The 25,214-nt window shown below is 40.7% G+C and overlaps 1 pseudogene; it reads right to left on the minus strand.

Moving 5' to 3' along the window:
• LOC117719610 (small ribosomal subunit protein eS26 pseudogene) lies at positions 1-24,098 on the minus strand (annotated as a pseudogene).
• Positions 24,099-25,214: the final 1,116 nt, after the last annotated feature.

The raw sequence follows: 25,214 nt of genomic DNA on the forward strand, positions 1-25,214 counted from the left end.
TTTTTTAAGTACAACTTCCATTTTATTTTTCCCAAAGCATCTTTCCTTTTGCCTTTATGAAAGAAACCACTTCTTTACATGGGCTTTGGTGGAGGTCGTGGTGCAGCGCCAGCAAGTCTGTATCGTGGTGGGAGAGTTCGGTCCTTCCGGGTCTCACGAGATCGATTCACGACTTTGCTGTGAATGGCACAGCTCCTGCAGTAATGCAGCTTGACATAGAGCTTAGGAAGCACATACGCGTTGAAGACGCTTGCTTCAGATATGTCCCAGACAGCAGCGGCTTCTACAATGTTCCGAATGACAAACTTCTTAATGGCCTTATCCTTGGGCACGCACCGGGCGCAGTTCGTGCAGCGAATTGGCTGCACGTGGCCGCGGCCCTTTTTGGCACGACCGTTGTTTCTTCTTTTTTGGTCCTCTTGGAGCCAAGACTCGAAAAAGGGATAGTACTTTTCAATGCACAGATTTCCAGAGTGCGGATTGGTGGGATTTCAAGTCCTGAGACTGGGGAGTTCAGCAATTGGTGAGGGAACTGTATGGGGTGGGGAGGAAATGCCGTGGAGAAAGAGAGTACCTTTGAAACCCTAGGAAGATGTGTAAGCCTTGTGAATCAGGTTCCTCTATACCATCAGCTTAGATGACCAAAAACCTAGCAAGAATCAAGTAAGACTTCACTCAGTTACCTCCCCTCAATTAATGCTTTTCTACCCCTTTGCCCATCCCCTGCCCCAAGTGAGAACAGCCCCTGATTTCCACTTTGGGCCCACACAAAATATGTTCAGCCAACATTTTAGCCCACTTATTTCTTAATATTTCCTTCTTCTTTTACTAGACTTAAACCTTTGAAGAGAAAGTATCTGTGGTGTTTGCCATAAGAAGACCCAAATCAAACGTACTGATGTTCGGCCTGCTATGGTTTCAAAGCAATTTCTATTAAAGGACTGATTTTTTAATTGACTGGTTGATTGATTGATTGATTGATTGAACAAGTCCTGCAAATGAAAGCACCTTGTAAACCTCCGAGCACTAGACAAATGTAAGGCATTATTAGATGTAATTCCATGAATTAGCTTGGAACATGAGGTAATTAGGCAATTACTCAAAGTCAAAAGGTAATGGACCTTGTAAATGGTCTTATTTCATAGCATCCTTAGCTTTTGTTTATTTGCTTAAGCCAGACAGATGCCACAATTTTAACACCCTAAAATAACCACACTCAAACACAGACTGTACAATAAATATACTAATAATACTTCATTAGCTAATTTAGTGTTTCCTTTCAGAGGCACAATGATGGAATAATGGCCATAGTTTAATGTCTTCCTTTGGTACAGGATAGTTGATGAGAACATCAATGTTAAAGCCAAGCAAAAAATGAGCGAATGGATTCTTTTGTCTTTAGTAATTGCAGTTTATATGAGGATACTTAAAAGAAGTAGATGGATTGGGATTTTTTTTCTATTAGTTAATGTCATAGCATAATATTATATACTGCCTGCATGCTGGCTAAGCCCAACACAGGTGTGGGTTTACAAAATAGTCTTGACAAGAATACAAATATTATAGACCAGGCAGAAAAGTGTTGTCATAAGACAGATATACACCTTCCCAAGATCAAAAATTTAGAAACAAAGAAATCCCTGACAACTGGACAGATATACACCTTCCCTAGATCAAAAATTTAGAAACAAAGAAATCCCTGACAACTGGATATCAAACCAGATGTCATAGAAGAAACGGACTCCATGATAAAGAGTAAGGATTGACAACACTTCAACCCAATAGTAAAACTAGAAGAGAGTGAGGGCTTCAGGGCAGCAAGACTGATACAAATTATCTATAAGAGAAGACAAGCTACCATGGCTGACATTCTTTTTCACTAGTATAGTTTTAACATCAACATTCAACACTTCCATCAGCTGGAGTCTAAGTATTCAAACATATGAGCCTATTATCTTTCAAGCCATCACAATACCTATTAAAGAAAAAATACAAGAAACAACATTTTGTGGGAGGTGCATTACGCTAAAATATGGCTAACACCATATTTCACCACAGGGAACTTCCTAAGTAAAAACTGCCAGTTAGCCTATATCGAGGAGATATAAGCTGCCCAAGTGTCTCCTGCCATATACTACTACTACCTGGAATACTCCAGAAAAAAAAAATGTAGTGTTTGTTCCAAAGTTGAGGCATATCCAAAAGACAATGAATTTTGTGATTCTCAGAATGACAAATTATCCATTGAAAGGGGACTGGAGCCACACAACTCCATGACCATGGCTCCTCTCCCAGTGAAGTTTTCAGTTCTGATATCTTAGAGCTAGAATTACTGCCAGCAATTTCCCAAATCCTCCCACAAACACACCTTCTCTAGATTTTCATTGCATGAGAAAATTAAACATTTAATCTATGGAGTCCTCTAGACTGGGGTTTCTTCACTGTACATCTGTGAATTGCTGACCCAGATTCCTTCCACTTGGTAAGTTCCTAGTCCCTAGGAAACTGGGTGTCTGGAGAGATGCATTCATTGTGCTGGGCCGAAAGGGTCCTGTTTATGAAGTAACATCACAGGAGCAATGTGGTCACCAGTCAAATACAAACACTGACTTATTTGGAGAACTTAATGATGACAGCAACTTGACTAATTGCCTGACAAAACAGAAATAGCAAACTGGACTAGGGCTCATTCAAAAGGGCTGGTTCAACAGTATTGGTACAAAGACTTTCTATGGCTACTCATATTAACAATATAGTTTTATTGTGAACTCTTAACTGCATTGTCAGTGATTGAAATCTAAGAAGTTTTTCTTCTAGATAACTTTAAGAAGCATATGGACTCAGATTCCTGCCATATGGAATGAACAGGTTAAGTGTGTGCCAGTGCAAATATTTGTAACAGTGGAACCTAGTGCGCAGAATGATTTACACAGGTCATAGAGAGGTTGACAGCCAGGTTGATGTGATGTAGTAACTCAGATATTAGCAATAACAGGAAGCCAATACCACATTAGATGGAAGAACTGGAACTGTGGAGCATAGGCAAGTCAATAATTCTACAAGGCTGAGCCAATGATGCTCTGACCCTATGATAGCTGGACACAGAATACATCCAGCTACTGTAAGAGAATCACTCAAGGCACAAAGGAAGAATACTCTGGTCTCCCCCATCCTTCTCTATATATATCTCTTTCTCTCTTTCTCATACCACCACCCAATCATCACTGTCTTTCACTAATTAAATGCATCTCACTAGGTTATTTCATTTCCAAAGTCTTAGGTTACACTGCATCACTGAGGAAATTCGGGGTAGAAACTCAAGACAGGAATCTGGAGGCAGAAACTAAAGCCAAGGCCATGGAACAGTGCTGCTTACTGGCTTATACTCAGGGACTGCTTTCCTAACCCAAAACCATGTGCCCAGGGGTTGCACAGTCCACAGTAAGCTGGACCCTCTCACATCAATCATTAATCCAGAAAATTTCCCACAGACTTGCTTCCTGTAGGCTAATTTTATGAAAGCATTTTCTCAGTTGACATTCCCTCTTCTCAGATACATGTAGTTTTGTGTTAAATTGACAACGCCAACCAACATACAGAGGGAACCTCCCACAGAAGTGTGTACATAACAACTTTCATAGATCAGTTCTACCATGAAAAAAATACCACAACCTAAAGACAAAAAAAGGGATCAGTAGCCAGGAATTTCCTACTATGACCTAGATCAGGGCATCTACATTTGGTTTTAGTATCAGGTTGAATGGAAGTAAAAACACATAAGGAAACTACTTGCGCTTCCAATTTCCACTGATGCCCTGAGTTGACCCTGTGCCACAGTTGTCCATACCCAAATATTGCCAGGAGAGAGCTCGTCTCCCAAGACTACTTACACACCTGTGAGCACAAGTAAGACCACCACTTCTGCTCCAAAGGACCCACCTGGAGCCCTCAGGACAGAGGAATGGAAGAGCACCCTGGATCCTTCTGGTTTCTGTCTGCACCCCAGAGCTGACCCTGTGCCACAGCTCGACATACCCAAATCCTTTCTGAAGAGAACTGGTCTCCAAGGAGTGCTGACACACAGGCTTGCAGGAGGGACAAGCCACAGTCTGAGGCAGCAAGACCAGCTAACACCAGAGATAACTAGATGATGAGAGGAAAGGGCAAGTACATAAGCAACAGAAACCAAGATTACTTGGCATTATAAAAACTCAGTTCCCCACCACAGCAAGCACTGGATACCCCCCCCCCCAATACACTGGAAGAGCAAAACTCTGATTTAAAATCACATCCCATGATGATGATAGAGGACTCTAAGAAGGACATAAATAACTCCCTTAAAGAAGTACAAGAGAACACAAGTAAACAGGTAGAAGCCCTTAAAAAGGAAACACAAAAAGCCCTTTAAGAATTACAGGAAAACACAACCAAACAGGTGAAGGAACTGAACAAAACTATTTAGTATCTGAAAATGTAAGTAGAAACAATAAAGAAATCAGAAAGGGAGACAACCCTGGAGATAGAAAACCTAAAAAAAAAGATCAGGAGTCATAGACGCAAGCATCACCAACAGAATATAAGAGATAGAAGAGAGAATCTCAGATGCAGAAGATACCATATAAAACATTGACACAACTGTCAAAGAAAATGCAAAATGCAAAAAGCTCCTAAACCAAAACATCCAAAAAATCCAGGACACAATGAGAAGACCAAACCTAAGAGTAATAGAAATAGAAAAGAGCAAAGATTCTCAACTTAAAGGGCCAGTAAATATCTTCAACAAAATTATAGAAGAAAACTTCCCTAACCTAAAGAAAGAGATGCCCATAAACATACAAGAAGCCTACAGATGGATCCCCAGACAGAGTTATTAAATTAACAGACTGGCAAGCCAAGAATAGGTAAGATTCTGCACAGATCCTTACCAACCTAAGACAGAAATGCATTGCTTTTAGTAATACATATTCTATAACAGGTAAGGAAAGCATTCTTGGCAGAACAACCTAAGACAGACTCAGTCTTGTTTATGAAATAAAAAGGGGGAAGAGGTAGAGAGCTTTTAGGGCTAATTGGCAAGAATCTGACACAGGCCAAGGACAAGGAAGTGGGCTTCAGGCAGGAATCTGACATTAGGCTAGAACAAAGAAGTAATTTCAGGCAGGAATCTAAATTCTTAGGCTAAATCAGGGAAGTTGGCTTCAGACATGAAAATTACTTTGGGCAAGGACAGGAAAGTTAGCTCAGATATTTTGTTCATCCTGATAAGCCCTTAGAAACAGTGATGGATCATGGGAGTGTTTTTTTATTGCCGTGCTTGTTCTTTGACTATTTGTGTTTATTGTCTTGCTTGTTCCTTAACTATCTGCATCTATTGTATTTCTAGTTATTCAACCTAGAACTGACCTTAATAATGGCATGTAATTAAAATGGTATAAAAGCAAAACAGAAAAGTGGGGATGGAATAGGGGGGTTCTAGGGAGGGGAAATGGGGAAAGGGCATGACATCTGAAATATAAATAAATAAAATATCCAATAAAAACAAAAACAAAAAAAGTGAAACCTACAGAACTCCAAATAGACTGGCCCAAAGAAGAAATTTCTCCTGTCACATAATAGTCAAACACGAAATGCACAAAACAAAGAATATTAAAAGCAGTAAGGGGAAAAGGTTAAGTAACATACAAAGGCAGACCTATCAGAATTACATCAGACTTCTCACCAGAGACTATGAAAGCTAGAAGATCCTAAGCAGGTGTCATATAGACCCTAAGAGAACACAAATGCCAGCCCACACTACTATACCCAGCAAAACCCTCAATTACCATAGATAGAGAAACCAAGATATTACATGACAAAAACAAATTTACACAATATCTTTCCACAAATCCACCCCTGCAAAAGATAATAAATGGATCATTCCAACACAAGGAGAGAAACAACACCCTAGAAAAAGCAAGAACATAGTCTTAAAACAGACCCAAAAGAAGATAGCCCCACAAACATAATTCCACCTCTAACAAGAAAATAACAGTAAGCAACAATTGCTATTCTTTAATATCTCTTAACATCAATGGACTCAATTCCCCAATAAAAAGACATAGACTAACAGACTGGATACATAAACAGTACCCAGCAATTTGCTGAAATAGGAAATGCACATTAGTGACAAAGAGAGACACTACCTCAGAGTAAAGGACTGGAAAATTTTTTTTCCAAGCAAATGATCCCAAGAAACAAGCTGGAGTAGCCATTCTAATATCGAGTAAAATTGACTTTCTTTTTTTTTTCTTTTTTTTTTTTTTTTCTTTTTTCGAGACAGAGTTTCTCAGTGTAGATCTGGCTGTCCTAGAACTCACTCTGTAGACCAGGCTGGCCTTGAACTCAGAAATCCACCTGCCTCTGCCTCCCAAGTGCTGGGATTAAAGGCGTGCGCCACCACTGCCCGGCTAAAATTGACTTTCAACCAAAAATTATCAAAAAAAGATAAGAAAGGACACTTAATACACAAAAAAAAAAAAAAAAACAAAAAACAAAAAACAAAACCCTACCAAGAAGAACTCTCAATACCGAACATTTATGCTCCAAATGCAAGGGCACCCACATTCATAAAAGAAACTTTACTAAAGCTCAAAGCACACATTGTACCTCACACAATAATAGTGGGAGACTTCAACACTCCACTCTCATCAATGGACAGATCATGTAAACAGAAACTAAATAGAGACACAGTGAAACTAACAGAAAGTTATGGGCCAAACATATTTAACAGACATCTATAGAACATTTCATCCTATAACAAAAGAATATACCTTCTTCTCAGCGCCTCATGATACCTTCTCCAAAATTGACCATATAATCAGTCACAAAACAGGCCTCAACAGATACAAGAATACTAAAATAATCCATGCATCCTATCAGATCACCATGGACTAAGGCTTCAATAACAACAAAAACAACAGAAAGCCCATATACACATGGAAGCTGATTGTCTTGGGTATTTTTGACAGTACCTGGACACTGTGTAACACAGAAATTCTTTAGGTCAACACCCCTTTGTCATTTAAATGATTCCCAAAAGTTCTTGGAACTGACCAAATTAACTCCCTGGAGTAAAAGGATGTGTCCCTCTCCAGTTACAGCTCCAGTGTCTAAACTGCAGCTCCAGGAGGAACTGGGTTTCTAAATTAAAGTACCTGCCCGTGAATAAGAGCAAGGCCAAAGGAAAACCCCTTCCCAATCCCAGCCCTATGGAGCTATGTGGGTGCTGCACACCAGGTCACTGAGAGAGCTATAGGCTGAAGAAACAGGCCATTTCAATAATCATTAGTATTGGTATTAGCAAGATAGGGGTTCTTTGAGGAGAAAATGAGCTAAAGAACTTTTCAGTTTGTGGCAGACCCCTAGAATTACAGCTCCTGTTCACAGTAGAATTGCTATGCCTAGATTTACAGGAAGTTGAGTCGTAGGTATAAATATGTGCAGAAGGCCTAGAAGGTTTGTTGATCCAATAAACATAATAAGAGACTCCATTATTAGGGATCTTGTTCCTCCTTTGGTATAGACATTAGTATTATTTGTTTTATAATAAGTTTAATTAGTCATTGTTTAAATGAGTATAGACAGTTGTTAATTAAACGTTTTGACAAATTGATCTGATCATGAGGTTCCCAATGGAGGAGTGAGAAGAAGACTGAAGGAGCTGAAAGGGTTTGCAGCCCCATGGGAAGAGCAACAATACCAACCAACCAGAGCTCCCAGGGTCTAAACCACCAGCCTGGGAGCACATAGGGAGGACCCATGGCCCCAGCTGTTTATGTAGGGGAGGATGGCCTTGTTGGGCATAGGTGAGTGAGGAAGTCCTTGGTCCAGTGAAGGCTGGATGCCCCATTGTGGGGGAAATCGTGGGTGGGGAGGTGAAAGTGGGAGGGTGGGTGGGGGCATATCCTCATAGAAGCAGGAGGAGGGGGGATAGGATAGGAGGTTCCTGGAGGGGGAGGGAATGGGGAAAGAGGATTACATCTGAAATGTAAATAAAATATTTAATAAAAATTTTTTAAAAAAGAAAAGTACTTAGGAAGGAAAGAAAGAAAAAACATTTTGATGAAGTAAATAAAATCAAGGGAAGAGTGATAACAATAATGACTGGTAATCCTATTATTGTAGGGGTAATGGAAGAGACAAAGATTTTTGTTCATTTTAATTCTCAAGGAGTTTCGGTTTTTAATGATTTTAGGATTTTGGAAAGAGGAGATGCAGAGGAAGTTTATAAAGAAAATTTTTATCATGGTGGAAGGTAAGTAAACTGGTTCTCCTGTGTGTGTGTGTGTGTGTGTGTGTGTGTGTGTGTGTGTGTGTGTGTGAGAGAGAGATCTTCTTCAATCAGGAAATGGCATGGTAATTGCAGCTCTAGGAAACCATAAGCACTCAACAGTAAGGCAGCCAGCAAACAGAATTTCTTTATAACTTAAAAAAATTCTCCCATGCCCCCCAATGCCCCCAGTGTGAGAATTTAGGGAGGAATGAACATGGACAACCATTGGAATGACAGAAGTCATGAAACTAGCTGGAAACTTTTATCTGAGAAAGGACTTTTTTATTCAAAAGAAAAGATTTATATAAGGCAACCTATGGGTCTAACTTGTTTACACTTAACATTTTAATAGCTGAGAGGTTAAGGTTTGGGAGCAAGAATCATTGTTACTCACCTAGAAGCAACTGATTATGTTTTTGTGATCTTTCTACTCCCATGAGTATTTAAGGGGGTCTGTTATAATGTCAAGCCCTGCTCTTTTTCTTGAAAGGAGGTGAGGAAACGTAAGAATTAACTTGATAAAATAACACTGTGTCTCAGGAAAGCCAGCCCTCGGGGGAGATGGGTACAGACAAGGCTGAAAAGGACACAAGGCATCTCAGGACTCCGATTTGATGAAAAGTTCATTCCGCAGGAAAATAAACGCAGATTCTGAATGGCTTCTGGTGGTGACGTCTCGCCACAGGCTGAAGTGGTGCGGTGGCTTTTTCCCAGCCGTTTCCCACCTCCCATTCTCATCCCCTTCTCTAGAGGACACAGATAATTAACCAGCTTACATTGGCCAAGGCTTGAGAGCTCCTCAGTGTTTCCTCCGACTGACAAGTTAACAAGATTCTGGGGTTTTCTAAACCAACTCAGCCAAAGGACCAGACAACTCAGACACTGTTGATAATCTTTCAGTATTTAAATGTACTGTCTTCAATTGTGTGCTCCCATTTAAATGGCCAATTCTTTAAAGATTACGTCTTTGGAGAAAGTGCTGTGATTTCCAATTTGAGGGGTAGCGGGGATCTTTAAGGCAATTGATCTCAGAAGGAGAAAAATAACTTGATGCCCAGAAGTTTGTAGAAACAATAGCAACTGCTGAGACGGTTTTGCACACTCAGTTCCAACACGAACACAAGAAGGACCGCCTCCATAGCAGAAAACATGGGGAGAAAAACAGTACAGCATCCAAAAGCACCTAGCTACTCATCTTTACTGAGAGCCTGAAGCTAAAATAACATAATTTCAGAAATCAAAGGGAAAAAGTGGAATTATCAGATCCAGCTTTCCTGACCCAGACTTAAAGTTTTTCCTACAATTAGCTGTTCTTAGCTCTATGGACCACATTGGAGTCACCCTGGAAGCTTTTAAAAGAGAAACATGATATATGTTTACATGCCGGATCAATTAAGTAAAAATATCTGAGGTAATGGGCAAGCTGTTAGCGGTTTAAAGACCTTTGTCAGGTGATCTCAACGGGGCAGGAGGCAGCCAGCCAGCAGCTGGGTTTGATCAGAGGCCACGTGTGTAATCCCCAGTGACAGGCATCTTCATGGAAATCCATTTTCAGAACATTCTGATTGTTTTAAAGCTTTACTTTATCTTGAAGTCTTTTCGTTCGAGTACGTTGTAGCAGAAGCTGGAGCCCTCATTCTTAGCACAATTCCAGTCCTATACCTACACAAATGGCTTAAGCTAGTGTCCGGACTAAACTTAGAGCCACCACTCCCACCTCCCACAATGGGCTGCCCAGAAGTTTCCTTTGGGTAAGGTGGATTTGAGACGGTGTTTTGCTGTTTATCCTCGACTGATCTTGAACTCATTTTGTAGCTCAAGTTAAAAATTAAATTAATAGCAATAGTCCTTCTGACTGGGCCTTCCAAGTGCTGGGGATTAGAGGCTTGCACCACCACAGCCAGTCAGCTGTTTCCTTTAAAAGGCCCGCTGAAGCATTTGCTGTGAACTTAGATTGACCCCGCCCCTTTTCCTTAAATACTGCTAGTGGGCACACATATTCCACCGAGTCTTTCCGCCTTGAGTAACTCAGCAAAGGAGGACTGTCAGAACGTGTTACATCGCCTTTGCCTCCTGTCTACTCTAAGTCCGTTAGACCCTTTACTTAGGAAAGGCTCGGAAAGCGGAGGCTGTCACCACAGGAGCACCAAGATAGAGTTCTGGCTGAATTATGGCAAATGGTGCTCAGTCACAACTGGGTCATCTGGTGATGCGGCTACAGGAATTGCCTGTGCTTCCTAAGACTGCACCTGCTATCTCCAGGAAGGGGGACAAAGGGGAGATACCCGGAGTAGGCCACTGAGACAATCGCACCTCAACACAGACAAGAGAAGACCAGAGGAAGACAAGCCCAACAGGTAAAGATTTCTTTTTAAGTTTCGGAGAACTGTGTGAGAAACAGAATAATGATAGAACCTGTAATCTCCACCCTCGGGAATGAGGAGGGCAGAAAGATCTCAAATTTAAGGCCTGCCTGGGCTACAGGGAAAGAGCATCTCAAAAAAAAAAAAAAAAAAAACCACAGTACTTTAAAAAACTCTATTTGTCAAGTTAAAAAATAAACTAGGGATGAAGCAGATGTCATGAGAATCATTGAAATAAGAGAAACTAGCAGTTGGGTGAACGTCTGTGCCAGGTGCCCTGTGTACACCAATTTAGTCAGTCAACAAGGCCCCGTGGGTTCCCTTATTAAAAGGGAAGATGTTCATATGGCTCCAAGGGATAAAGCTAGGAAAGAAGTCACCTTGGAGCTTAAAAAAGGATAATATCGATTTTACTTTAATCTTCTCTTTGGGTATCTGTGGCAACGGTAAGGTACTCGGGTTATCAGTCTACACTGGCACCATCTCTTATTCATTAATATTTTTGCTTTCCCCTGAGGCATAAGTATTAACATATTTATTTACTTTGTGTGTGGGGGGGGCACATGCACGTGGGTCCCTGTGTACCATCATACATAAGTGGAGCTCAGAGGACAATTTACAAGGACTGGATTCTGTCTGTGAGACCTGGGAATCAAACTCAGGTCATCAAGCTTAGCAACAAGCACCTTTGTCTGCTGAGCCATCTCACTGGCCCCCATATATGTTTTAAATCCCAACTCCATACTATCATTTTCCTCTCTCTTCAAAGATAAGTATATAAGTTCTATCATTTGTGTGCGTTCTTATAAAATTTTGTGGATATTTTATACATTTTGGTTTCCTGGAGTTTGTCCTTTCCACTGAGATTGGTTTCCTTTTCTTACTAATTTAGTTCTCTGGGTGTCCTGGATACAAGTCCCTTGTTGTCCTTAGAAACTAGATTTATAGGCTATTAACATGCTAATCTTTCTAACAATGTTGCCTAGATGTAATAGAAATCAACTTTTTCTTATAGATGTCACATTTGAATTTTTATTTAATAAATCCTTCCTACCTTAAGGTCAGAAAGCTAATATTTCACTTTATTTCCAATTGGCTCCTGCTTTTGACATTCATACTTCTAACTTTAATGCCCCTGGAATCTACCTTTATACAAGACATGACAAGCTCGACCTTCTGCCTGTAATGATCCTGTTTGTCTAACTGCATCTTCTACTTGTGCCCTTACTTTCCTTGTGGGTGAGGATTTCACCTCTATTTTCTTCCAGTCTGTTTTGTTTCTTTGCTTGGTTGGTTTTTTTTTTTTTGGGGGGGGGACTGTTGGGGGTAGTGGGGTTTGGTTGGTTAGTTGGTTCTATTGGTTTTTCAAGACAGGGTTTCTCTATGTAGCCCTGACTGTCCTGGAACTTACTTTGTAGACCAAGCTGGCCTCAAACTCAGAGATCTGTCTGCCTCTGCATCCCACGTACTGGGATTAAAGGCGTGTGCCACCACTGCTTGACTATTTTCTTCCAGTCTGTATATGAGGTTTTTGCTGGCTCTGCTCTGCATTGCTGATCAGTCTGTCTTCTTTGTATCAGTGGAACACCATGTTTTTCGATACAATTGAGTAAGATGTCTTAACATTTGCCAGGACGAGATAGCCTATTTGTCTCTTCCAAGAGAGACAAATAAAAAGGCAAAGAGAGACTTGACACAGCACTGTAGTTAAGAGCACTTTCCTACGTTCACATCTCGCTAGGAGAGTAGATCTCATGTGTTTATCATTTGAAATAGTCGGCTTGATGGGCGCAGTGGAACACACTTGTAATTCTTGATGCTTGGAGACTGAGGCTGAAGGATCAACTGGGTTCGAGTTCAAGACCAGCATAGATGATTTAACAAGACCCATGCCCCAGTTTCCCCGAAGTCAGGAAGTGTTACAGTGATCTCATCAGTCAGTGCCCTCAGCCTGAGATGTGTCTTCAGGCAGGGGCACACAGCTGCACATCTCAACCACTTGAGGTGAGGGAAGGAGCTTGGCATCCTGTGACACACTTTTAGGCAGTGAGAATTGTCAAGGCATCAAAAAAGCAGCCAGTACTACAGAAGCCTTGTGTCATGGTAGAGGACTTTGCCTACATGTGCTCTGAGGATCATGTTCATCACCTGAAATACATGAGTGGTTCTCATTCTTTTCTGTTTCCAGGCTTATCTGAGTCAGAAATCAACAGTTTCTTAAAAGTTCAGTAGAAACCATCCAAGGAGGGGAAGTTGTTAAACAGCATTTCAATTTATTCAACATTTGTGGTTCTGGTCAATGTGTGTTTATTTGTTGCTAGTAAAATATTGAGCCTATAAGTGGGAGAATGTTTGATTGTGAAATTGATGAAATGTCCAGAAGTTTCAGTTGCTATGCACAGATTTAGTCTCTAGAGCTGTGGTGTGCTGCCACCTAGTGGTAACTGTCTATTCTTGTTTGGATATTGCTGGGTCTCAGATCATCCAGTTCTGAGAATTCAGTGTGGTGAGCACCCACTCAGTTGTCTAATGCTGCAGGTTTAGACCAGAGAAATACCTTCTACCTTTAAGACCTCTAATGAGGCAGCGACCTGCTGTTATCTCCTAGAAAGATCACAGGACAAGAAAAGAGCATCAATCCCAAGGCATTAAATTCACGTCATCGATCCTGTGGTTCTTAAACTATTCTTAATGCACTGGCATCTGTTTGGCCATTCTCTTTCTGCATGGCATTTAATTTACTAACTTTCCCCCTCTCTTTTGTTACAAGTTGGTCGATCTTATCTAGCAGCTTTCAACTTTTTTATGGCACAGTTATATTGTGTAACTCTTAGCATTTAATTTCAGACATATTTATCCCCAAAAGACTCTTCCCATCAGCCCTCACTTGCCACTTCCTCCTTTCTCACAGCCTCTATCAAACACTAACCTTCCTTCTGTCTGAATGGATACTTACAGTATCCTAGGTAGTTCATAGAGATGAGATTATACAGTATGTGGTCTTTAAAGTCGGGCACCTTTCACTTAAGATAGCACCTCGGGCTTCGCACCTATTGCAGAATATAGTGGTGCTGCTTTCCTTTTGTACAGACCTATCCCAGGGCATGGCTATCCCACAGTTGGCCTACTTTTCCATCTGATAATGGATAATTTCAATGGGTGTTCTTATAAAAGCTCTTATGAGTGGTACTGTTGGTGACCTCCATTCTCTTGAATATATTTTTAAGGGTCCAAAGGTTGAGTCACGGGGTGAATCCAAATTTTACTTTTTGAGAAATTGTCCAACTTTTCCACAGAGACTGTTCTATTTTGTATTTCCATCAGCAAAATGCAATGATTAAATGAAATTCCCACTTCCTAGAGAGTGTGAAGTGGTGGTTTTTTGTACCTTCGTTCTGTCTATTCCTGTCCAAATTTCTAGCGATAGTTAGCACTTTACTTATTTTAATAAAATTAACTTGTAGTTGTTCATATATTATAAATATTTTACTTTTATCACATGTATTATTTGCAAATAGTTTCCAGTATGATCTATTTTATTTTTGTGATAGTGTCTTTTGAAGCACCTTCCTTTTCTGTTTATAAAATCCAATTACCTGGAACTGGAGCATTGGCTCATGACTCAGCACTAAAGAACACCAGGCACGATAAATAAAACAACGTTAAAAGGGAAACAAAAACTTTTGAAAGTAAAAAAAAGTCTAATTATCTACTTTTTTACTACTTGTGGTTTATGTGTCAAATCTAAGAAACCATGCCTGAGTTCTTTTTTAGTTTGTTTGTTGAAAATAGATTGTTTTCAGGCAGTATATCCTGAGGACTGCTTTCCCTCCCCCAGCTCCTCCCAGAAGCTCCCCCAACTTCCCTCCCACCCAAATCCACATCCGTTCTTCCTCTCATTAGAATACAGGCAGGTATCTCAGGTAGTAATAGTAATAATAATAATAAAGCAAACCAAGCATAATAGGACAAAATAAACAAAAAAGATAAAAGAGCCTAAGGGGGAAAATGCAACACAGGCTGAGACACATTCATGCATTAGTTTCCTTATGTTAATATTTCTAAGTGTTTTATAGTTTTAGTTATTTGGGGTCTTTTATTCATTTTGGGGTGTGTGTGTGTGTGTGTGTGTGTGTGTGTGTGTGTGTGTATCAGTGGCTTCCATAGCTTGGCTATTGTCACTAATGCTGTAATAAGCATGCTCCTTGGATTTGATTGTTAACTGTGCGTAATCAAAAGCCACCTAGACTACGGCCTCGGCTGAAGACTTGCTTCGATCCCATTGCCTTGTTAGGATGTCTCTGAGGAATTGTTCTGACTGCTGATTGATGTGGAAGAGCCCAGCTCCCTAGGGTAGCACCATCCCTAACCAGGTAGGCCTGGACTACATAAGAAAGGCAGCAGAGAGTAAGCTGGAAGCAGAATTTCCTCCATGGTGTCTGCTTCAGTTCCTGCTTGATTTCATACCTTCAATAATGGACTGTGACCTGAAAATAAATAAAAGACGAAATAAACTCTTTCCTGCCCAAGGTGCTTTCCATTAGAGTGTTTTATCGCAGCAACCGAAAACAAACTAGAGCAGTGAATGTGCTAGTGGCCATATTTCTCCAAGACACTGATTTCATTTCCTTTGAATATATATTTGTGGTTATAGGAGTGCTGGACCACAAGATTGCTTTGTTCTTAAGGAACTTGCCTGGTGCTTTTCATAGTAACTATAATAATTTACATTTGTACCAACAATAACTGTTCCCCTTTCTGTGGCTCCCCACCAGAATTTGTTCTGTTCCTCCTTGAGATACTAGGTATTCTAACTGGGTAAGGTGTCAAGGCCCACACTGCCCGGCTTGGGGACCACTGTGTTGAGCACCACACTGCCCCACATTTTGGGGCTAAGTGCTCTGGTCCTAGGGTATCAGACAACAGGGTCTAGCAAGATACAGAGTGGGGATGGAGGGGCAAGAGACACAAAGAATGGAGGAGACAAGACAGAGTGTGTGGCCAAGTATCAAGTCTCTAGTCTTGCTTATTGAAAGGCAATCCTGAGTATAAGCACAAGGAGGGGAACACAGCTGAAGACTCTACCACATGCACCTTGCAGCTGGGGGCACTAAACAACAAAACAAGATGTTTATCAGAGTGTGCTCAGCTGTTGTATGAAAACAAGTCTCTTTTCAGGGTATATGACTCTAGATGGTTGCAAAGATGATAGCCGCTTTCTGCTAGGAGTCGGCTCCCAACAGTAAGTGATACCTTACTGTATTTTTTACTTATTTTTTACTCCTAACTAGTGATGGGAAGTATTTTTTATGTGCTTGTTGGTTATATTATATCATCTTGAGCAATGTGTATGTCAACTACCATCTTCAAATTAGAGTGGGGTGTGTGTGTGTGTGTGTGTGTGTGTGTGTGTTGTGGTAAGCTGTTTAAATACCTAATATTCTAGACAATAACCCCTACATCATACCATCTAACACCTTAGTTATAATAAGTACAGTATATTCCTTCAATCTGAAGGATAAATTGTTTGACTAGCCTACAATATGAAGAATTAGCTTTACCTAACCATACAACTGTAGATATACTGATAGTTTTCTTTGTTTGTTGTTATAGTTATCTGTTTATTTCTGCCTATGTATAGTTAACCATATATGATGACTAACCATGTATGTATTACATAACTAAATATTTAAAACACTATTATAATTTGATGTTTTAGATGTGGGTTTACATCCCATAGGGTTAAAAGTTTTTAAGACACACCCATGTTTGTTAAGAGTTAGTCATGTTTTTTAATACATTTCTGATTATAGTTTGTTGCCTCACATTTATTTCCCAAAGATATTGCTAAATGTACTTTCATGCTGAAGTCCTGAAGATTCATTTGTTAAAAAGTGCATTAACATAAAAGGAATCCTGACGAGAACTCAAAAGAAGATATATTACTTCATTTTTTCTAGACATCTAAGAGCAGAAAACACATATTTTATTTAAAATACTATAGCTTATAAAACAGCATATGGCAGTCAGATTTGTTATTTCTGAAATATGCAATGGGAGGAGTAAGTCACAGGGTAGATATATGAAGAGCTGACAAGCTTTTTTCTAGTCCTTGTCCAACTTTGCTTTGTTTGTTTGTTTGTTTTTGGTGGTGGTTGGTTGGTTTTTTTGTTTTGATTTATTTTGTTTTGAGTTTTTTGTTTTGTATTTTTTGCAACAGGGTTTTCCTATTTGCAACAGTCCTGCCTAGCCGGGAACTTGCTACATAGACCATGCTAACCTCAAATTTACAGAGATTCTCCTGCCTCTGCCTCCTGAGTGCTAGGATTTTAACTTTTCTTTCTAAACATTTTGAGTATTCACCATTTCAAACCATTCATGACAGAGATACAATTTAGCCAAAATAATACTGGGCAGAGGGTCCTTAGCTCAGCTCATACATAACACATGCAAGAGAGAAGGGAAAGTAAACCCCCAAGATCACAAAGTAAAAGCATCTTTATTCTCTCTCTCCCCCTTCTTCTCTCCTTCCTCCTTTGTCCTTCCACCCCTCTGTCTCCCTCCGTTGCCCCCCTCTGTGTGTGTACAAATATGAACATGTGGGTGCCTATGTGCACATATGTGTGTGGAGGTCTTAGGACAACTTTCAAAAGTTAGTTCTTTCTTCGCATCTATTTTTTTTTTATTTTGGCTATTTTATTTATTTATATTTCAAATGTTATCTTCCTTCCCAGTTTCTTCTCCACAACTCCGCACTCTCTCCCCGCTCCCCTGCCTCTATGAGGTGCTCCTCCACCCTCCCACCCACTTCTGCCTCAGCACCCTAGCATTCCCCTCCTCTAGGTCATCGAACCTCCACAGGACCAAGGAGCCTTTCCCTTCCAGTGATGCCTGCTAAGCTATCCAGCTACATATCCAGCTGGAGCCATGGGTCCCCCCATGTGTACTCTTTGGTCACATCTTGGTTTCTGACACAGAATCTCTCTTATTTCTGTCATACAATCTACTGTAGGCTAGACTATGTGTTCCTGGGAGATTTCTTCTATCTCTGCCCACCACTTCAAGGCAGAAGTGCTGAGACTACAGATGTGTCCCACCATACCCATTTTTTTTTAATGTGGGTTGAGAGGGTTAAACTAAGTTTGTCATGCTTGTATAACAAGCTCGCTTACCTACTGCCACATTCAGTCAGCCCACATACACATTGTTAAATATCTCCAAATGCACTGAGAGATGAAATACTCACACTGGCTTCTAACACTGTGAATACTATAAATCACGTGATCAGCAATGAGAAGTCGGTGGGATTTCCATTGTCCTCAGTGAGCTGAGTGGCTTCAATGGAGACTGACAGGGCAGCAGAGGAGACACTGGGTTGGAACTTAGATGCCTGTTATCCTTATCATTAACCGTCTTGTTACAAACCATTTTCAAGTGGACTTAATATTCCTCTTCCCCTGTGCTAGGGTCTCTAGCACGGATGAGTTCCAGACCCAGCCCCTCTTCTTTTCATCATCAACCAAAACAATGTATAGATTTGATTCCCAAGTACCTACTACTATGTGTGATAGCTCGGGGACCAGTCATTGGTAAGTTTTCCTGAAATCATCTTTTAAATATTTCTGAGTACTCTCCCAGCTTCCTAACTATACTGCACATAATCCCAATGTGTGTTAACTACAAGTAATTGATAGGAGAGACTTAAGGGCACAAGTAAAACAACAACAACACACAACTGAACAACTGTGTTAGGGATTGTAACCCTGCTGTTTCAAGATGTACAGCCTCAGTCTCGGTCTATGCAACAGACTCAGAGAAAGAAAACTCATTAGTTAAAATAAATAAACAAATGAACATAAATGGAAGGGACCATCTTAGCACTAAAAGGCAGAGAGAACACATCAGCTTTCCTCACCTTTCTCCTGAGTTCTGGACTGCAGCTTTTCTGTGGCTCCCAGGCCTCTTTCTGCATTACATTTGGAAAACAAAAAGCTCATACTGGAAAACGGTAAGATGGGTTTTCTTAAGCCACATACAAAAGGCTTCAGGCTTCAAAAGCACATGTCCGGTTTCCTCGGCATGCAGGAGTGTAAAAGAGAAAACCTCTGTTGGTCCATACCCTGAGTCAGGAGCATCTGCAGCTGCTCTCCTGAATCCACACACCGTGGTCTGGGTACACCTCTGATACCATTGTGTACAACTTGCCTGTCCTTTAGGGCACCTAAATCCCAAAGCTTCATGTAAATACGTTGTTTGCCATTGGGTATTTCATTGCAGGTAAGACATTTCTTTACAAGCCTGCTGTCAGTTAATAAGTAGATGGGAGAAAATATGGAAAGCAGTTAAGACATTTTATAAATATAATAAAGCCATAAGGCAAAGTGAAGTGGCATACATAGACATAACATAGACATGCATGGATATGCATGAACATACATAGACATAACATAGACATGCATGGATATGCATGAACATACATAGACATACATAGACATGCATGGATATGCATGAACATACATAGACATACATAGACACAGCCTTTTATAGCATGAGGATCCCAGACTTCTGAGGGTTTCAACCTGAATGAAGACAGCAAGCCTCCCATTTTCTCACCCACCCACTTTGGATTCAATGATACAGATTGCCAAGGTTCTGAACCAATTTAGACAATGGTAGCAGGTGGGTTATCCAGTTGTCAAAACGACTTGGGGTTAGTATTTCCACAGGTGTCCTTTTTCATCCTTTACAGCTACACAGAGGGTGGCAGGCACTGACATCCTGAGATGGTGAACTTCAGATAAAAAACTGAAGCTGCAGTTTAAGATCTGCTACAACTTATACATTAAAGTTTTTTTACCTAAGATTTTGCAGCTATGTCCTATAAGCCCAGGATCTGTTAGAGGGAATGGGATTTTACATTAAGAATATCAAGGGCGATCCTGGGCCAGAAGGCTGAAGATCGGATGCTCCAACGTTTTGTAGCATAGGGACTGTCCAGGTGCTCAGCGGTCTCTATAAATTGGCTAAGTTTTAGAAGCTATGCTTTGTGCTTCCCATAATTTCAGTTAACTCAGTCATTCTGGATTTCTGACGGGGTTGAAGACTTATAGTCTCATAGCCAATCCCGGCCATTTACTTTGAGAGAAAAGATCTGAGTGGATGGGTTTCAGCTGACATTCATTCTAAAGCCAAGAAAAAAAGCCAGGTTCAGAATTAAGTCTTTTAGTTAGGAAGGATGACAGAGGTTCTGGTTAGTCAACAAAATGATGGACTGGGTATTAGGTCTATCTTGTACCTTACTGATACAAATTGGTATAGTTATGCTCTAATTGTATTCTAAGAGAAAAGTTTTATTTTAACAGGAAGGGTGATATGTAGGAGGAGCTAAGGTGGGAGGAGGAAGGAGAGGAAGAGGAGGAGTAAGGAGAGGAGGAGAGGAGGAGCTAGGTGACAGGGGCGAGGGGGCATGGAGGTGGATGTTTGCGTGTCTCCACCAGTCAAAGATAGTTGATATATCTAGGTTGGGTATTGGGTTATACTTCTGATTGATATTGAGCATTACCAAACTTATAAAGCCTTTGATTAACATTTAAAAAAAATAGTATAAAAGCAAAAGTGGGGATGGGACAGGGGTTTTCAAGGGAGGGGAAATGGGAAAAGGGGATGCCATCTGAAATGTAAATAAAATATCCAATAAAGATTTTCACATTAAAAAAAAAAAAGAATATCAAGGGCTCTGGGCAAAACATTCCCCAAAAGCATTTGTGTGTGCCAGAGAAGACGGCCATTTTTAATGCAAGCTGGGTTTGGATCCGAGTCTCTGTGCAGCTCAGCCCCACTCACTTTGTTTTAAAGCAAAGTTAGTCCTTACCAGAGGACTAACTTGTTTTCACGACATGTTCAAGCAAAGAAAGCAGAAGAATATAATCAACTATCATATGACACACGTCAGCGTGCAGTCTATAACATAGACCTTTTAACACCTACAGAAGCATTAGTACATTTAATAAAACCATTTTATTCAACTAAGACCTAGTCTGTACTCAGTCCTAAATACAAATGTTTTATTTTGCATAAATATCAGGAGATTTGATTCAAAAATTGATTATAGTAACAAAGATACTATAGATACAAAAGAAGTGGCAAGAAAAATCAAAACCCACACTTGGTTTAACTGTGTTTAAAAAAAAATAATAAAAAAACACTAAAACTTAATCTTTCTCAACTTCCTGACACTTGTCCCTATCAGCCAGACATCACGATGGCAGTTTTCTACATCATTCAGTGTGTGCCAGATTAGGGCTGGAATCAAGTAAAGTGGGTATGAGAAATGCTGCCTGCAGCTTTAAAGGGAAAATGTCTGCTTCCAAAGAAACTAAATTGACCTGGATAATGAGCATGCGGGCTGAGGGAGGTGCGACTGGGTCTAAGAGCACATCAAACTGACAGCCTTCCTTCACTGCTTCTGCAATGGGTGATTATGCTCTTAGGTAAGGAAAAATGCTGATAGAAAACTCGAGTGATTGCAGAAAATACAGTTCTGGGATCTCAGAGTGAATTCTTTTCATATGAAAACGTTGGATCCCTAAGGACCTATTTTGCACAGCCTCGCTGTTTAATAACTGCACACCCTTCTCTTCCTACTCCCTAAACGCCCTCAATTATAGAAGACTGCACCTAGGTTAGGTTTGAGAATGCTAACATTCTCTTCTGCATGACCTTAAGCAAATTACTTCCGTGACTCAGATTGTCATTTAGGAAACACTGCTGGTTACATAAGAAAGCTTTCTGCAGTACTCCTGCCCTGAACACAAGATGTGCCAATTCCTTTCTAAATTGGAACCAAAAAGACTAAACATAAGGCAGGGGGTAGCTTCATGTACTTAAGGTTCCTTGTACTCTCTGGACTTGCTTTTGCTCCAGTTTTTGTTCTTGCTTGTTCCCAGGTCTTGTGGCTTTCTTGTACAAAAGAAAACCAATCTGAAATCAAATGCTTATGTCGGCCCAGTGATCAACCAAAGCTGGACTCCTTCTGAGAACCTTTGAAATGTCAGCAGCTAATTAACATAGCTTGGCAGCTCTGGTTAAGTTCACATAGCCTTGCACCTCTGCAAAGGGTGGGAGGGGGGGGCAGGAAAAGACAAAGGGAAGAAGAGTAGAAAGAGAGGCTGAGGAAAGGAGAGAGACATGCTAGGAAATGGACACTCTACAAGAGCTCAGGCACTCCTTAGAGAGGCAATGCCTGACACCCCAGCTTTCTCAAACCATGGCTATAAAGGGAACGTAATTATACTTAACAGAAGCCACCTGCATTCTGAAGTCATCTTAAATTTAAAGCTTGTGGGAGACTTAATTAAATTTAATGAAAACCATGGCTTCTAAACAAAGATGTATTATAGTTCCCCCATAGTTATTTCTGAGGAAATTAAGTAGCAACCATGAAGGGTCGCCTTAGTTCTCACATTTAACACCCAGGTCTATAAATAAGACAGTGCTCTCTCCTATTCATTAGCTAATAACATTGTCAAACTACTCACCTGCGCCTGTAGGAAGAAAGCAAGCCATAACTAGACCGGAAAAGAGGAGAGGGAAGAAAATAAGGAGATGTTATCCTGAGTGAGAAACAGGGGTACCATCCTGCCTTCTTTCCCATCCCTGGTGTCTTCATCCCACCACTCCCACCTTTTCTGAAGGAATTATATATTGTTTACCATGAAGTTTACGGGTCCATCTAATGTCAACAAGAAGTGATGTCTACAGAGCCTGAACCAGCCATCCCTTTTATAAGGTCTCAAGTGGAGGCACTAGGGTACCAACCCAGCCACAAAACCTCCAGCCTACAGTTTGCCCTGCCTGCAGAGTGTTCTGGGACCAGAGCCTGGCATAATCATCACCAGAGAGGCATCATCTAGAAACTGGTAGGCACAAATGTAAAGTCCCACAGCTAAAGATTAGATGGAGCTCAGGGAGTCCTGCGGAGGAGGGGAGAAAGAATGGGGGCGGAGCAGAGGGGTCAAGAACACCATAAGAACACAGCCCACAGAATCAACTGACCAAGATTCAAACAGTCTCACAGAGATCGGGGAGCCTCTGGGAGTATGACCTAGGTCCTCCACATAGATGCTACAGTTGTGGAGCTTGGTGTTCTTGTGGGATTGCTAGCAGTGGGAGCAGGGTGAGAGGGGGAAGGTGCAGTCTCTGACACTTCTGCCAGCCTTTGGAACATTATTCTCCTAATGAGTTGCCTGGTCCAGCCTTGATGTGAGAATACGTGCTCAGTCTTATTGTAGCTTTGTTATGTTTGGTTGATGTCCCTGGGAGGCCATCTCTTTGTCTGAGGGGAAGTGGAGCAGGGTAGATTCTGAGGAAAACAAGGAGTAGCAAAATTTGGAAGAAGGGAGGAAGAAGGGAAACTGGTTGAGATGTAATATATGAGAGAAAAATAAATACAAAAGAAAAAGGTGATGTCTAAATCACAGAATTGAGATATGTGGCTTCACAGTGGTCTCCTGGGAGCTGTGAGCTGCTATTCATCAGTAGGTAAATACAGTGGTGTACCACCTGCTAAATTTCAGGAGGCTGTGGAGATACAGTGCAGAGGAACACTCACGAGGACAGGAGGAAGAAAAAAAGTGGCCTAACCTGTGTCCTCAAAGGACAGTGCAAAAGTCAAAGACAGAATTCTCAAACATTACTGTGCCTTGCAGTCCCCTGGAGGGCTTGTTAAAGTATATTTCTGGACCTCACCCCCAGAGTTTCTGATTCAGTAGGTCTGGAGTGAAGCCCAAAACCTTTCCTTTCTAACAAGTTCCCAGGAGATGTTAGTCCGGCTGGCTCAGGAACTCTATTTTAGAACCACCACTCTAAAATACAGAGTCTCAGAAGTTTAGGGAAATGTGTCCTTTAGAAAGTTGTTGGATATTGGACAAATGCAACCAAAACAGACATCAAAAAAAAAATAAGCTACCAATGATAAGAAATAAAGTGAATAATGGTTGAATCCCAGAAATCTTCCCCACAAGGGAAGGACCTGCACCACTGGGATAAGGCTAAAGTCTCTCCCTGGGAATGATGGACAGAGCTAAGAAGCATCCCATTGACATGATCTGCCTATTGCAGTCAGGTCAGGACCAGACTCCTTAGGCAAAGCAGGGAAAAGGTTGCAGAAGGGGCCCTAGGTTAAGGAATTCTCTAGGGTAGAAAGCCTTGAGGTGGGAAAATCTCTCCTACCTAGAAGAACCAGAACCATCTACACTGTAACCTATGTTTTCTGCCCTGGCATTAGATCTTTTACAGAACACAATTTCATCACACAGAGACAAACTTGTGTCCGTGTCTTGACAATTCATATCTGATGGACAGAGTATCTGAATCACGGAAGTCTACCTGTACCCACCTACATTCAGATCACTGTCCAACGTCATCTTTAGGAAGCATGCAGCACAGGATAGTAAGGCAGTGTCACCAGATTTCCACATTCATTCTCATCTGACTCAATGCCATAAGATGGAACCAAAGAACAAGCTAGAGAAGGAATCCAGGTATCTCATAAGTGGTCCAGAGAGTCAAGTCTTAGTCATTCTTAATAGACCATACTCCTCTGTGGAATGGATTTAAGCTAACTCTTTAAGACATGATAGCTTTATTCTCCTCTGTTTTATTAACTAAACCAAAGTCAACAGATTATGCCAGGTTCTGTGTCAGCACAGTACTGAGCTTCCTAATAGAATACCACACTTTACTAGGGCAGTAGTCTCCACAGCCTTGGGACCAACAAAGTTCTCCAGTACTGGAGGCAAGCAAGCAAAGACTGCATAACCATATTGTCAGGTATGTTGTCAAAAGATGAATAATTCACTGAACGAACCACATGCATTTGATTCTACTGATTCACGCCTTTAGAATCCCGAAACTAGAACAATACTAATCCCAGGTATATTTTTTGCCCAAAAATATCTTTAGAAATGAATTGTCTTTAACCTTTTTTTTATACTTTTTCTGTCTAACTGAACTTTTAAAAACAACTGACCTTTACACATCAGTTCTGTATTTCTTAGTATAAAATCTTACATTTATTATAGACTCATTAAAAATTCTACTTGTGAAATTTATTGGGGTTTTTTTGGAGAACATGTTCCAAACTCTTGTAAGCATATATTCTTTTGTTTTTTTTTTAACCTTTGCCTAATTTCTAATTTATTTATTTATTTATTTATTTACAGTCCAGTCATTACCCTCCTCCTGGTCTGCCCTCTAGCTGTTCCTCATCGCATACCTCCTCCCCATCTCCTACAGGGTATCCCCACTCCACCATACCTCCCCACTCCCTAAGATCTCAAGTTTCTCGAGGACATCTTCTCTTACTGAGGCCAGACCAGGCAAAAACCTACCAGACCTTCAAAGAAGAGCTAACACCAACACTCCTCAAACTATTCCATAAAATAGAAACAGAAAGAAAACTACCTAATTCATTCTATGAAGCAACAATTACTCTGACATCTAAACCACACAAGCACCCAACAAAAAAAAAAGAAGACTTC

Source organism: Arvicanthis niloticus, chromosome 14 (genome assembly GCF_011762505.2).
Source record: "Arvicanthis niloticus isolate mArvNil1 chromosome 14, mArvNil1.pat.X, whole genome shotgun sequence".
Lineage (NCBI taxonomy): Eukaryota > Metazoa > Chordata > Mammalia > Rodentia > Muridae > Arvicanthis > Arvicanthis niloticus.